The sequence below is a fragment of the Uloborus diversus genome, chromosome 7 (assembly GCF_026930045.1).
Source record: "Uloborus diversus isolate 005 chromosome 7, Udiv.v.3.1, whole genome shotgun sequence".
NCBI lineage: Eukaryota > Metazoa > Arthropoda > Arachnida > Araneae > Uloboridae > Uloborus > Uloborus diversus.
In genome coordinates, this window is record NC_072737.1 from 136874561 (window position 1) to 136890401 (window position 15841).

At 35.4% G+C, this 15841-nt stretch overlaps 1 protein-coding gene across 1 annotated transcript in view; it reads right to left on the reverse strand.

Annotated features, from left to right (window-relative positions):
- The window catches only part of LOC129226906 (zinc finger protein 239-like), a 62167-nt gene that overhangs the window by 44857 nt on the left and 1469 nt on the right, over nucleotides 1-15841 (reverse strand). The window lies entirely within an intron of this gene.

A 15841-nucleotide genomic window follows, 5' to 3' on the forward strand; every position in this document is an offset into this window, starting at 1 on the left:
ATACCACCAACTCAGTCAATGGCTGGCGGTGTATTTCATACATTTATTTAGTTTTGCATTTTCGGTCGTTTTCCTTTTTTTTTTTCAAATTCAAACATCTGCCTCTGTTTATGCAAGAATGTATGTCAGCTGCTGATTAATTTTAACTAAAACTAATTTAATATTTGCTTTTGTATCATAATTTATGATAACAGGAGCTGAAAGTGATAGTATTTTTAAATGATAAATGGATGCTGTCGAAGGAATGTTTTCGTTTTTGACAAAACAAATATTTAACAAAAATGGTTTTATTGAACCAAAATAGGAGTTTTATTATTATTATTATTATTGCTTTTTTTTTTTGCAATCGCTATATTGCATTTTATTCTTTCACACTTAAAAATTTTGTTCCTGTATTGGTGAAAGGTGTTTCTTTGTTTAGATTTTATTTTCATATTTTTATAATTAATATCTTTGTTTCCACCAGTTTATTTTTCATACTAATGATTGTCAGTCGTCTTGACGTGTGTGTAGTCCTATCTCTTCCTATTTTTTCCTACTTTTTTAAGTGATTTTTTTCCTACTTTTTAAATTTTTGATTCCTTATTTCCTACTTTTTCCCCTCAAAAAACCACTTCGGGGTCTGATAACGTTAATTGTTTTTGTTTCTTCATTCCGCTGAAATGACACAGTCTTAGCAGTAAAACTTAAGTTACCGGATCGAGTTCAGCCTTGTCACAACAAAGCCTTTCCCTGCATGTTAAACATTACCAAAACATATTATCAAGTTATCATGCTATGGCGACAATTCATTGTTGAAACACACGAGTTACTCGATGGTCGGCATTATTTATATGAGGATAAATAAATCTATATGTATGGGGTCGAATGTATAATTATATGATTGCTATATGTAACGTAACCCTATCTGATTTGAACATTTCAGGCAAAATCCCACAACTCTTTCAACAAAAATATTTACAAGGTTTCATTTAAAAAGCTTGAATTAATTTTTATTTATTTACATTTATATTATTCTTTTGATAATATGAAATAGAATGAAATTTCCAATCTTATCCGTTTTCTAATTATTATTCCTAATCATCAATTAAAAGCTTGAACAAACTATTAACTCTTTGAGCGATTGAGGTTCCCTCTGATGCAACCATTTTTTCATATATATTTTCTTCTTCAACCAACTGACATAGTGATTTCAGTTAGCTGAAAAAGAGCAAGAGAGCAAGAAAGAAATGGGGTTCTCAAGTGAAGTCACTATTCCTCAAAGGATAAAAGCTGTTCGAAAAAGTTTTAAATATTAGAAAAGGCGTATTGCCGTTTTTTATCATCATAATTTTTTTCTTTCTAAGGGGGCTGAGTTAGAGGCTTTAGCCTTTTGCGGAATCAAGTGTGAAGAAAGAATATGGCATCCACTCTTTCATATGCCACCCACCATTAAGGCGCAGATGTGAATGTCACAGGAAAATTTGATGCCCAGTTTACACCAGATGGAGCCACCTGAGCTCTCTTCGATGCGAAACTAAAAGGAATCTTTACATGTCGAGTAATGGAATGTATACCTAAAGAATTAAATTAAGCATCTGTGTATTTTTATTTTAACAACATGTTGTTAATTTTAACAAGACATATCATATTTTACAATGCAGGTAATGATTTTTTTTTCTTTAATGCGATTTTAGCAAAACACTCTATTGCAAGAAATAGCAAATAGTTTTAGCTTGAAAAAAATAAGAGTTAAAAAAAGAAAAAAAAGAAAAAACAATGTAAACGAGAAAAACTCAAAAAAATATTACCTAACATTCAACTTTTTTGATTCTTTGCTTGTAATGCAGTAAATAGCGATAATTTTCACCTAGTAATTTATAGTTAAATGCACATACCTGTTTTTGGTACGTTTAATGCTACTTTCACAATTTACTACAGATGGATGCATAGATGCTAATTAAATAACTCATCAGTACAAAGCCAGTGAATAACAATCAGAAAACGTATTCGAATGATGCAATTACAAATATGTTTTACGGAACAACATCGAATGAGAGATTTTTTCTTCAATTAAAACTAACTTTTTCTATTGGGATCATAGAATCACAATTTAGTAAGATTTAAAAGTAATAATTTCGAATAAATTACTTATGACATGCGTTAATATGGCCTAACTTGTAATTTCATAAACTGATCACAGTAAAATATTGAAGTAATTTCCAAGTTTATTTTTCTATAAAATTTTGATGCCGCAAAAAGTTTGTTACATCAACTTCAAGTTTTATGTATTCATTTACAGTAGACCCTCGTTTTGCGCGGGGGTTACGTTCCACGGAAATGCCGCCGAAATTGAGACCTAATATTAGTGTTAAAATAGGGGTTTCATTCTGTAGATAACAAAATACTTTATTCTAGTGATGACTAATTGTATAATAAGTATAATGTGTACTTATATCGACTTTAATGCACAGCATGAATAAAGAAAACAAATTAATTTCGTGTTCTGTTTATAAAGAGGAGCTGGCAATGATTGTCTTTTGGAAGTCATTAAGAATTTTCCCCTGTAATTCTTTGCAGAGCATTAACGCATCCATAATCGCTTGCGTCATTTCTATGATAGAATATTCCTTCACTAACAAATCAGAAAGATCATTTCTATTGTCTAGGAATGGCTCAAATTTTTCAGTGTGAACATTTTTGGTTATGCGTCACCAACGTCGGTATCCACGTTGGTTTTGGCCTCCTTTGTCATTCCTGAAAGCTCTTCTTCCAGTGAGTTCTGAACTGTGTGAGTTAAATAACTTTACTTCTGGGAAGAGCTCTGAAATCAATCGCATAAAATGTCCCCAGTGGCCCAAGCTCGATTATTAGCCCGCCAAAATGCAGTTGATTACGCGTAATCTGCAATCTTTAGGAGTTTGGATTTTGAAAGAGGGGAAATTTTTATCTGTTTGCAAACCGCATCCGCGTAAAACCGAAACTCATCCGCGTAAAATAAAATAAAGGTATCAAATCTTAAACCGCGTTAAATAAACCCGCGTAAAACGAGTGTCTACTGTATTTTATTTATTTTACCTTCAAACGCGAGTTCTTTTTGGCCATTAAATGTGTTCCATGGTCATGCTTAAATATCGGGGGGAAAACATCAGTAAAAAATCTAGGAAGGAGAGAGAAGTATCTCAATGTTTGCTAAAAATAAAACCTTTAGTATCCAACAATGTGAAGCACAAATTTTCAAAAGAAAACAAACACACACACACACACACACACACAAAAAAAAAAAAAAAAAATGCACCTATCAGGATTATAGAAAGCCGTTTTTTCAAATCGTTCAAAAGTTGTAAGCTTCCGGGGGGACATAAGTAATCCATTATTGTTAAAAAATAAACTAAAAGTTCAAATAAGATTTTTATCAAAATATAAAATAAATCTGAAATAAACCATGCCAAAAATAAAAGAGCAAAAATGAAAAAATACTAATCAATAATTATTTTTTCTTATCCTCAAACACATGAAATGTGTAGAATTTCTTTTTACGCTGCTGGCTTAGAATCTAAAATTAGTTTTTAAATGGAAAAACACATTAACACGTAAAATTGCTCGTATTATTAAGAGAACTTCAAAAGGGAGCACTGTACCTTACCTAGTTTGGGTAAACTTAATTTTCTTTTGCATACAATTTTGTTCAAGATATGTTTCCTGTAAGTATGACGTAGCAAAAAATCTGTGTGTTAAAATAGAGAAGAATAGGAATTTCAATTACTGATTCACCTGGAATGCACACCTCCCTTCTGGCTGTGTTTCGTGCAACATGCGTCTACGAAATCCACGAAAATCCAAAAAGAAAGAAGGAAGAAATAAAGAAAACCACGTCAATGAGACTGGGATGCGGCGAAAGTGGCAATAAATGTTTGCTTTTACTTTGCCGATGGCAATCTGATGGATCAAGGGAGAGAGGCTGAATTTCAAGGTCACTCGACACTGCTGGTTTGAAAGACGAAACAGAAATTTCTCCTTTTCGGACAGAGTACGCGACACCGAAAATTGGGAACCTGAAGTTGTTGCACGAGGTTCTCGTGTTCTGAATTGACTCAAACGCTGGAAAAATTGCCGATTAATGAGAATATTTAAAGGGAAAATACCGGGTTTCGTAAAATTTTTTTCTTTTGAAAAAGTTTTGTTAATGCGAGGTGCAACAACTGAGAAAAAAGGACAGGGGTCTTTCGGGAAGAGGGGGGATCCGGACCCCATGGACCCCCCCCCCCCCGGCAACGTCCTTGACCACGTGGTGATTGTACCTTGAAGCAGCCAAACATTTTGTATCTTAGGACAAGTTCCAAGGTACAACATATGTATTGTTCAATCTTGTTAATTAGGATATGTTTAGGAACACGGAACAATGTTCTAATCTTGGGTAGTCTTTGAAACATTTAATGCCAGCTAATAATTCATTATTCATAATTATTAATCATGATTTTAGTCACTACTAGTGATGAGTATAATCGAGTTCTCATAATCGAATCACTCGATTATTCAAGATCATTCGAGAACTCGATTACCACGAGTTCTCGATTATCGTATCTCGAGTTCTCGACTATCACTTCTCGAGTTCTCAAGCGATCAACTGCTCGAGTTCTCGCTTTGAACTTATCGAGATGTTGAGTTCTCGAGATGTTGCGTTCTCGAGATATTGAGTTCTCGAGATCTTGAATTCTCGAGATGTCAATCACTCGAGCAGTGTTATTCTTCGATCGATTTGATAATCGAATGAACCTCTCAATATAGTTGACTTCTGACAAGGGTGCCCACCTATGGAGGGGGGGGGGGTCATGGCGCAGACTGTGCTATTGACATTTTTAGGGGGTGTTTTAAGGGGTATTTTCTCATTTGTTGGGGGGAGGTTTCTGCGATATTGAGGGGGGGGGGCTTGACCTCAGGGCGGTGAGCACCCTTGCTTCTGAAGTGTTTTAGTTGCAAGGGCGGATCCGTCATTTAGGCGGTCAAATGGCTGGCTTTGAAAAGTTAATGATTTTACTAATGTATGAGTATGGTTTTTTCTGTCTTCCGAATAAATCTGCATTGAAACCACAAGGGAGGTGGGTCATTGCGCAGACTGAGCCACTGAAATTCCTAATGGACGTTAGACTTTTTTAGGGAGTGTCCTTCTTGAGGGGGAGAGAGGATCCTTAATTTTAAAAAGTGTGCCAGCACACTTGAGGAATAGATCCCCTTGCGATCTAATTGGTATTACAATCAAATAATTGCCTTTCGAATGTTTCATTCGAATAGTGTTATAATCGAATGTATACTGTTGAATGCTTGATTATCAAATGATTCTTTGGGGATGCTTGGTAGTCTAATGATATGTTTTGAGCGAAAGGTGCTAATGAATAAACACATGGACGGGTCTGTGGGAGACATGTGTTGTGTCTCCCGGTGGTGGAGATAAAGGTTGGATGCGCTTATATAAGGTTCTAACTTGAGAGGCATTAAAATTATAGTTCAGGTAAAAAGGGGGAATACTTAAGTTGAAAACCTGAGGGGACGTCTTCCCCCTTACGTTCACCTTCGACTATACGATTGGGTAATGATACAAGTGTAATAGGCAATAACAAACGTTTTGGAGCCCAAATATACAGATCACTGCAGACACGTGTTTCGGGGTTTCAAGGAACCCTTTTTTCAACGCAAAATAGTGAGATTGTGGATGTAAGGACATTACTGGATGTCTTTACGGACCATTCATTAATTACATAAGGGTCCCGTGGGGGTGGGGGTGGAAAAATGTCTGCATACTTGGGGGGGGGGGGAGAGGGGTTCAAACGCATTCTTAAGCAGTATTTTCCAAGCCGATGTTTCATTTGCGTCTGGAAAATAAAAACGTATTAGGATGACTTTTTTATTTGTTTTACGAAGAATTAATTATGTAAAACACAATAAAAGAATTGCACTATGTATGGCATGTTTTATTTAAAACTACTATCGCATCATATACAAAAAAATGTCGAAAACACATTCAGTCTATATTCCAACTTTTTAGTAAATATTTCTTCACGCAAAAAGGTTTAATTTAATAATAGTGAATTAAATTTCGATTCCAGTGATATGAGATTAGTTATTTCATTATTTCTAAAAACGAAATGGAATCTTACGTAAGAATAGGGGGAGGGATTTGAAAAACCTTACGTACCCTTACATGGGGGGAAGGGGGTCAAAAATGGCCAAAATCATCCATATGTAACAAAGGAATGGCCCCTTATATGTAAAAGCTTACTATTTTGTTGAAAAAAGGGTACGTTAAAACTCCAAAACACGTTTCTGCAGTACTTTGTATATTTGGGATACAAAACGTTTGTTATTTCATGTTACTTCTCGGCACAAAGGTACTTAGTTATTTCTTAATAAAACAAGTGGTTAACTTCTCGTGTAATTCATTCCAATGGGTGCAAATAAGAGGGGAGGGGGAGGGGGGAGTTTTGACGTAAACTGCGGGATTGTAATTTTTAGGGGATTTTGTCTCTTTTGGGGGTATTGCTCTTGGGGGAAGAGCTTCATAGGTGGTGCTATTTGCTCTTGAAATGGATAGATTTGGAATGATTTTTAAAATCGAATGATTGCTTTTCTCTTGCTTTATTTGCATGGGGTAATAGTTGAATGTTTGGCTTCGAATTTTCGATAATTCAGAGATTCGTTAATAATCGAACGATATTTTTAGAACGAAAATTATTAATTATCATATGAGCAGATTTATGGAGGGGCATGCGTTGTGTGAGTGGCGGATACAATGGAGGGTCGTGGGGGTCATGACCTCCCCCCCCCTGAACTCTCGAGAATAGTATCCGTACACATTGAGTTCAAATAATTTATGCATAAAATGCAAACGATGACAGTATCTTATCTTTTCAATACATCAATTATTTTTCAAAGAAAATATTTGAACTACTACTTTGTTTTATTGCTTATGAAATTAATTTGCAACGTTTATCCCCAATTGTGTGCCTTATTCCTGACCGATTTGGGGCTTTTTATTGACCCCCAAAAAAGTTTCAGAATTTTTTCGTACTTAAAACGGGAATTTCGTTCATGGGGGAGGGCTTTCTTCTTCATGACCCCCACCCCCCTTCAAATGGTTTTCTGTATCCGCCCCTGGTGTGATCCGGTGGTGAAATCTTGAAAAAAAAAGGATAGAGAAACGCTTTCCATACTGTTTTGAACTTGACAGTTATTAAGATTAAATACGTACGTATGTACAATTTTTATTAAAAAGTGAGGGATAATGATAATATGGGCAAGTCGTTGGGCGACACTAGCAGGTTTAAACTTGAGAGTTGTTAAACTTAAAAATATATTAAACCGGTATCAAGGGCTTCCATATAGGGGGGGGGGCAAGTGGGGGCTCAAGCCCCCTCCCCCTTCTTTGAAATTAGGACATCCTTGCCTTTAGTACTTTTTTTTTTTTTTTTTTGCAAAAATGTAAAATCATTTCTTCTCCAGCAATTAATCAATAAGTTATTAAAAATGTCAAATTTTAATAACTCTAATTTGTACTGAAATCGGTTTCTATGCGAAAAATATCCTATTAAACCATGGGGAAAATATCTGAGTCCCCCCCCCCCCCTTAAAATTTTGCATATGGGCGCCCTTGACATGGTACAAACCGTGTAATTGAAAATTTAATGTAGTCTTAGCCCTTTTTCGGATTATCGTTTCTTGCGGGAGGGGGGATTGTCATAAAAAGCTCGCACAGGGGACGGACGGACACCCCTGTCATTCTATAAGGTTTTAGAATCAAATAATTGCTTCTCAAATGTGTCATCCCTGTCATTCTATAAAGTTATTGAATTTGCTTCTGTTTTTTTTCTAATGGGGTTACTCAGAGAGCGCACTTCGTTGAGTAAACGTTTTAAAGCGATTGTGAACGCTGTGACAGCCATGTTAAAACGTTTATGAAATGTTTAAACGCAAGGTTTTTATAATTCAGTGGTACCCCCCCCCCCCCCATGACGATGACACTCATCCCTCAAATGCGACGTTGAACCCCCTAAAATAAATTAAAGTCCGCTTAAGTTACCCTCTCCTCTTCAAAACTTCAATGGCGCGGTCTGAGCCATTTACCCCCCTCCCCCGCGCTCTCTCTTGTATAATATATTGTTTGCTGTGGAATGCTCGGTTATCGAGCATCTCGGATGATTTGAAAACCGAATACGTAATTTGTTTTTCAGAGAAACTTGATAATCAATTTTAACCCTATTTGAGGACCAGCGCACGGAAAATAAAACGTAGCTACGGAACCTTAAGTTCCGAAATGGACCGTTACGAGCCTAAGCATTTTCAGCAGTTTTGCCTCAACTTTACAAAAAAAAAAAAAAAAAAAAAAAAACCCATAAAATCAGAACATTAATTGACTGAAAATTTTTAAGTTGAGTAAATAATATACTAATCAACATTTACGAAACTATAAGGAATATGACATAAACAGAAGCGAGTAAAACAAGCAAAATACTTAAATTTAACTACCCACGCAAAAATAAATGCTACGCACACAAGAAGTCACAAATACCTTGCGTATGGAATTTCAAAAAAAAAAAAAAAAAAAAAAAACAATCTGTATAAAATGTAATTTTTATTTAAAAATTGGGCCGAAGAGTGGAAGCTAAAATTAATCCCACACGACAAACTTCAATATTTCTTTTTAATGCACTCAGAAACATTTCAACTTCACTCCCAACACTTTTACTGTTATTGCATATTCCTTAAGTCGACGAATGAAAAAGAAGATAAAAAAGAGCAGATCAAGAAAGAAAAAAAATAATCATGAACTTCAATGCACATCAAGCCACACTTGTACACTTTTCAATGCGTCGGGAATCCCAATCCTCTGGAAAACGCAATCAGAAATATTTTACCCTCCCTCCTCATGTATTAATCAGATAAATATACTCAACTACTCTCAACAAGAACATCAAAAAAAAAAAAAGAACAAAGCTATAAACTAGGAAAGAATGAGTACTTTTGCGCAGAGCAACTATTCCCCTACTTGTTTACATTATTAACTTCTTGTTTGAGAGTCCGAAACCATTCGAAATAGTCATGTGATAACTGAAAATCATTAGTTTAAATGCATAACCGTTCGAATAAATCACTCATTCGCCCAAATGCCGAGCTCCTAGTTTCTGACAAGCTAACAGGGAATCTAGTCGAACCTGCATCCCCCAAGGATTGCGACCCCAAAATGAAGACTAAAATCTATCGAATCGACCCCCTAAAACAAGCTTGCATTTCGAACTTTACCGGAGGGTAAGGGGACAAAAGGTGTATCTGCTAATTTTATCGGAAAACAACAAAAACTAGACCCACTTAAATGTAAAAGCTAGAATTTTTCATGGAATTTGGGGGAAGTGGTATTGATTCCCCTTCTAAAAGGGGGTATCAATACCCCCCCCCCCAACTTAACCTAAAACTTCTAAAAGCCAGGAGGGTTCACCCCTTATTATACCCCTAAATGGTAGGCTAAATGTCACATTCCTATCTCGAGCGCACCACTGCCAAAACAACTCGGGAATTCAACTGAAATCAAGGGAGTCCACCTCCCCCCTTTCGCAGGGCGATGGCACACCCTCTCAAATGTTACGGAGCATCTGTCTAGAAAGAGCTCTCCCCCCCCCTCCCGAAATGAGATTTAAAAAAAAACTCTAAAAAAAACCGCTTCTAAAAATTTCGGTTTCGCAGGCTGCGCCATGGACCCCCTCCCCCCTTTCGAAAATGAGATTAAAAAAACCCTCTCAAAAAACCGGCTCTAAAAATTTTAGTTGCACAGGCTGCGCCATGCCCCACCCCCTTTTAGTGGGCACCCCCGTAGCAGTCAACTCAATTTTGGAAAAGCTCAGAAAATGAACTCCTCGAGTACTCGATTCAAACGTCTCAAGACCTCGATTTGAAACATCTCGAGATCTCGATTTAAAACATCTCGAGATCTGGATTCAAAAGATCTCGAGAAGTCAATCGCTCGAGTACTCGATTCAAAAGATCTCGAGAAGTCAATCGCTCGAGTACTCGATTTCAAAGATCGCGAGAAGTCAATCGCTCGAGTACTCGATTCGGAAGATCTCGAGAAGTCAATCGCTCGAGTACTCGATTCGGAAGATCTCGAGAAGTCAATCGCTCGAGTTCTCGATTTCAAAAGATCTCGATTATCAATCACTCGATTATCAGAAGTACTCGATTCCCGAGATCTCGATTATCAAAAGATCTCGATTATGCCCATCACTAGTCACTACCCCATGATTTTTTTTTTTCTGGTGCAAAATTTGTTTAAGTATATGGCTGTTTCATGAACACTTTCCCCTAGCACAACAGGTTGTGTTCCAAGGTACAATAGGATGTTGCACCTTGGAACAGCTTGGAACTTTTACTTTAAATGACTGGCAATATTTTATTTTCAAACTGTCTGAATTTTAAAGATATATTGCATAGATGTATGTTGGGGTATTTTAATGTGACTTTTGGATTTAAAATTTGATTCAAATAATTGACGATAAAAATTAAAGTATGAAAGTGTCCCAACGTACAACACTCTTCCCTATGTAGAAGAAAGTAATACTTTCGTGATAATTTTCAAATTTTGACAAAATTTGCACGTTTTAAGGTGTGCCGAGGGTATTTCAACCATTTTTGGAAAAAGTATTCTGTCTGTATCTGTATGACCGGTTTTTTGTTGCCCCTCTACAAGAAAAACTGCATGAAATCGAACGAAATTTGGTACACAAATGTAATTTGGTCCATATCTTGACACTAAAGGGTACAGGTGCTGATTCAATTTTCACACCAATAGCTAAAAAGAAGATTGAGGAATCAAATCTTTTTTTGCCATTCTTGCGATTGCTATATTTTGAGAAATTATGAACGAACCAAAAGAAAAAAAAAAAAAAGATCAACAAGTAAACCCTAAAGGGTACAAAAGCTGATTCTATTTTGACGCTAATAGCTGAAAAGGTGGTGCAATCGGACGTTCTTATTCATTACGAGTGCTATATCTCAAGAAGTAATGCTACATTTTAGGTGAAATCTGAAATAAATGTGAACCTACATAGAACGAGACTCTGATTCAATTCGTTTTAATTTTTTATGTGATTATGTTCCTTTGACTAGAAAAAATTTGCACTGATTCTTATTTTCAACCTTTGTTATCTTTTGTTTTCAGTATATGAGGACTTGTAAATTCGTCTTCTTGCCACACCCACTCGAAAATGTCAATTCAAAACTCCAATAAACTATGGGGGCGCTGCAGCCACTTTTTAATAGCGGATGAAAAAGGTAAAACAAACAAATGCCGTAACTTATAACTTGCTTTGACGCTTTGTGAATGAGTAATTTTTCATCGTGTTTTTCGGAAGCTTTTTTTTCTATTCTTCTGAAATTACATTACACCATAAACTTTCTGAAGCCTGTAATACCAAAAAGAAAACACTTGGAATGGAATGTTTTACCTTTTTCGGTAGCATTATTAATCACCGCAAGGTAGCGTATTCGAGCTCTGGAGTTGCGAATCCATTTGCATCCAAATTGATTTAAGCGAATAGCGAATATGCCATCTGTAAAAATTAATATTGTTCACCAGTTTTTAATCTTGGGATTCTTAAGATTTTAGGACAAAAAATTAATCTCTAGTTTTGGAGACACTTAAGATAGCAAAAATCTGGGAATTCAAATGCTCTGGTAATGAATATGCAGACATTTCAAGTTTCTCAGATTCAGGCATTTTTTCCATTTTCTTAGTCTGTTTTAAAATTTTGATTTATTTATTCTTTTCTCACATTTTTTATCTTTTTCCACGTGTGTTTAAAAATTTCTTTTCTGTGACATCATTTCTAAAAACCTTTTTTTTTTCATTGAAATTTCATTATTAATTTTGTGATTAAATGATTAAATATCAAACAGTTAAAAATAAAAGGTTTTAATGTTGCCTTTGCTTGATCTCTAGATTTGTTAATCAAGTAGTTCAGTATATAAACATATATGCCAAGAAATAATAATAATAATAAGGTCAAGTATAAGTGAATAACTTAAGCATACAAAAAAAGAAAAAAAAAATCTACCAGTTCTTTAAAACTCACTTGTAACTTGTTGAGGTAAAGTTTTTAAATTCAACCATTTTTTTGTGCTTTTTTTGAAAGCCTTTCTGAATATGTTACATAAAAGCAAACAAATTTTAAAAATAGGTGTCAAAGCACTCTAACTTAAATGTGCACTAAACAGAGACGGATAAAAGGGAGGGACGAATGCCCCTCCGTTGACTCTTCACCGGTATCTTTTCGAATATGAAGTTCAAAAAACGCAAATTTAGACGAGTTGGGAGAAGGGAGGTTTGGGTTTTGAACCCTATCCTGGAACTGTTTTGGAATAAAAGTCCAAAACCCTTGTGATCGATGTGTTTAAATCAGTATATGCATAGTAAAAAGTAAGTACAGTGAAAGCTCCCTTAACGGACACCTCTAATTAACACTAGAAAGACGGAAGCGGTCATTTTGACCGCAAACGATTTTCAAATGCTCATATTTGCTGCGTTTAATTTTCAAACTCTTTTTCCTACATTGACTTTTCCTAACTATTTATTAAGATTTTACAACAGTAATTTTTTTGCTTTTAGGATTATTATTATAGTCGCTATAAATGTTTATACCTAGAAAGACTGACTACGGTCATTTTGACCGCTAAGTGAACCTTTCTTAATGCATCCTTTTTCTTCTTTTTTCGCTTATCAGTTGTGTGTACTATGGACTATTGTTAATTGCCAGGGTGAGTAATGTTCTTTTGAGCTTGAGTAGTACCTGTTGGTCAGGTTTAATTTCTTTGAACTGTTAGGAAAATGCGAAACACCTGCTGGTTGCATGGTTTCAGTTTTCTGCTATCTGCACAGGGGGCAAAGTTGGGAAAGGTAAATTTGAAAAGCATGTGACTGGACACGTGAAATTACTTTGGGTCTAAAAAGAAGTAAATATAAACAGGTAAATTGCAAAAATGTTTGCTGGAATTGTTTTGTGCACCAAAACATGTGCTTTGCTTGAAGCATTGACGTTTATTTTCTTCGGTGATAATGAAATGCTCAGTCACATAATTATCTTCATGATGTCAAGATGAACCGTTGACAGGCAAAACTTATAGGAACTCCTGAAACTGTTGCAGATTTATATCTAAAACAGATTATGGTTTGAATGAACAGTCTGACTTATCTGAAGAGAAATATATTTCTAGCGATGAGAATAGTTTGCTTTCATGAGATTATTGCGAATATTTTTCGGAGCCTAGATTTGCAGAAAAGGATTGTTCTTCTGAATTAGAATGAGAAGAAACCTCGCTAATAAAAACTGATGATCAAAATTTAAAAAGTAGTGAAAGAAAGAGTGAAAAGGGTCCGACGCCGAAAAAAAGGAGAAAATTTCAAAAACAGAACTCCTATTTCTTCAATTTCCGCCTAGTCATCCCCACTGATCAATTTTGCTGCATATAAAAAAGTAAGTACCTCAGGAAAAAGATTAAAATAGTGTGAAATTAAATTATGTGGAACTAAAACTACGAGCATTTGTTCTAACTTCCAAACAAAAAACTGTTAATGACTAATATACAGGTGACGTGATAACATAAGTATTTTGAAATACTGTAAAAGATAGTAATGTACGGTATCTTGCGATATTAAGATATTTTTTAAATCAAACACATGCATGATTGATTATAGTACTTGTTAGTTATTACATGCTAAGAAAATTTAATCTTTTTTGTACAAATTTCCTCTTTTTCAATGCCAATTGTGTAAAGCATGTGTATTTCACTTGATCGAACGTAAAATAAAAAAAGCTATCTGAGACTTATTTGCAGACTATATTAGGATTAAATTGTAAAATTAAACTTTGATATTATGAAACAAATCCTTTCAATGGCTGAAAATCCCGAAAGGAGGAAATTTCTATTATTTTAAGTATGGCGGTCAAAGTGACCGCTGCTCGTCTTTCTAGGTATACGCAAAACGCCGTCTTTCTAGTGTTAAGGGACATTTTTGCAAGTCCCAGTCCCTCAATATAGGCCATTCCATGTAATTCACTCTGAATAACGGACACTCCGAATAACGGACAGTTATTTCACAAAAAATTTCCCTTGCGATCGTAGCATTTCCGTATTTTTTCTTTTCACAGAATATCTTAGTAACTGCTTGCCTTACAAAGCTTTGCATCTTCCACAACTGATATTCTCCCCCCCCCACCCCCGACATTTCTTTATCACTGTTTCTTGGAATTAAAAGGGTGGTAATGAGCAGAGGCAGCGAACTTTAGTTACTGAAATAATTTTAATACTTTCTTCCAATAATTATGAGTCTGGAAATTTAGAAAACACGGAATTTTGACAGTTCACAGACGTGACTAGTCACTATTTGCAGGCAAGTTTTCAGCAAGTTTTTCAACTTAATTTGCAATCTCATTCAATTCATTAAAATTATTATCATTCCTATTCATTTTTGAATTATTAATTTTTATTGTAATCATCATTACACAAATTCCTGCTTTTTCTCTGAATGAAGCAAATAAAAAACACGCTTTTCCTTAGCCAGGCTTCTTACACAGCTTATTTTGCTTCATTTGTCAGGAAGGAAGCATCAGCGAACACTATTCACACAAAAAGTGCTTCTCCTCAGAGTGAGCAGACATGTGTTGCTTCAAATGTGAAAGTCGAGTGAATGACTTAGAACAATGTTCACACTTGTAAGGTTTCTCGCCAGTATGGACACTCAAATGTATCTTTCAGTTTGAACTTAAAGAAAAGGCTTTTGAACAAATTTCACATGAATAAGGCTTCTCGTCAGCATGAGATCTTATGTGTTGCTTTAAACTTGAAGGTCGAGTGAATTATTTAGAACAATGTTCACACCTGTAAGGTTTCTCACCAGTATGGACTCTTAAATGTATCTTTAAGTTCAAACTTGAAGAAAATGCTTTTCAACTAACTTCACACGAGTAAGGCTTTTCGTCAGCAATAGCTCTTATGTGCTGTTTCAAATGTGAAAGTTGGAAAATGTCCCTGAACAATGTTCACACGAATATGGCCTTTCACCAGAATGCATTCCCAAATGGGCCTTTAAAACTGAACGGTAAGAAAATGTGTTTGAACAATGTTCACACGAATAAGGTCTTTCACCGGTATGAACTCTCATGTGTGAAATTAAATATGAAGATCGAATTAATGACTTCAAACAATGTTCGCAAGAATATGGTTTTTCAACAGTGTGCACTCTTTCATGCCTCTTAAGTTCTGAAACACGAGAAAATTCCTTCGAACAAGTTTCACACGAGTGCTGCTTCTCACCAACACGTACCCTTGAACGATACGCCATTGCACTAAACTCCCCAAGACTGGAATCCCCCGCTAGGACGGATTTTGCAATTTTTGCAATCAGTGATCAACTCTTTGAAAACGCTCTTAACCAGAAAATAAAAAAGCTGACTGTTTTCCAAGTTCTTATATTAGTCTTGACACAAATTTACACGACACATATTTGACAAGCAAAGTTTTAGTGTCCTAATTTGTCAGTAAACTAACTTTAAAAGTCAGTGGCAGAAAAATGTAAAACAAAACACATTATTTACTCTAGTACTCAGTCTTGCATGCTTTATCAACTTCAAATGCTTCAAGAGCTCACAAAGTTTCAAAAACTTTTCGAGAATGTGATTTCGTAAGCAGAAGCACAGGACGAGATCAGACTTCTCCTCGTTTTTTTTTAATTTTAAATTTCCTCCTCAATATTGGAAAAGTGTCAATACGGTCTGAACCAAAAACTTTAGTTACTGAAATAATTTAAATACTTTCTTATAAT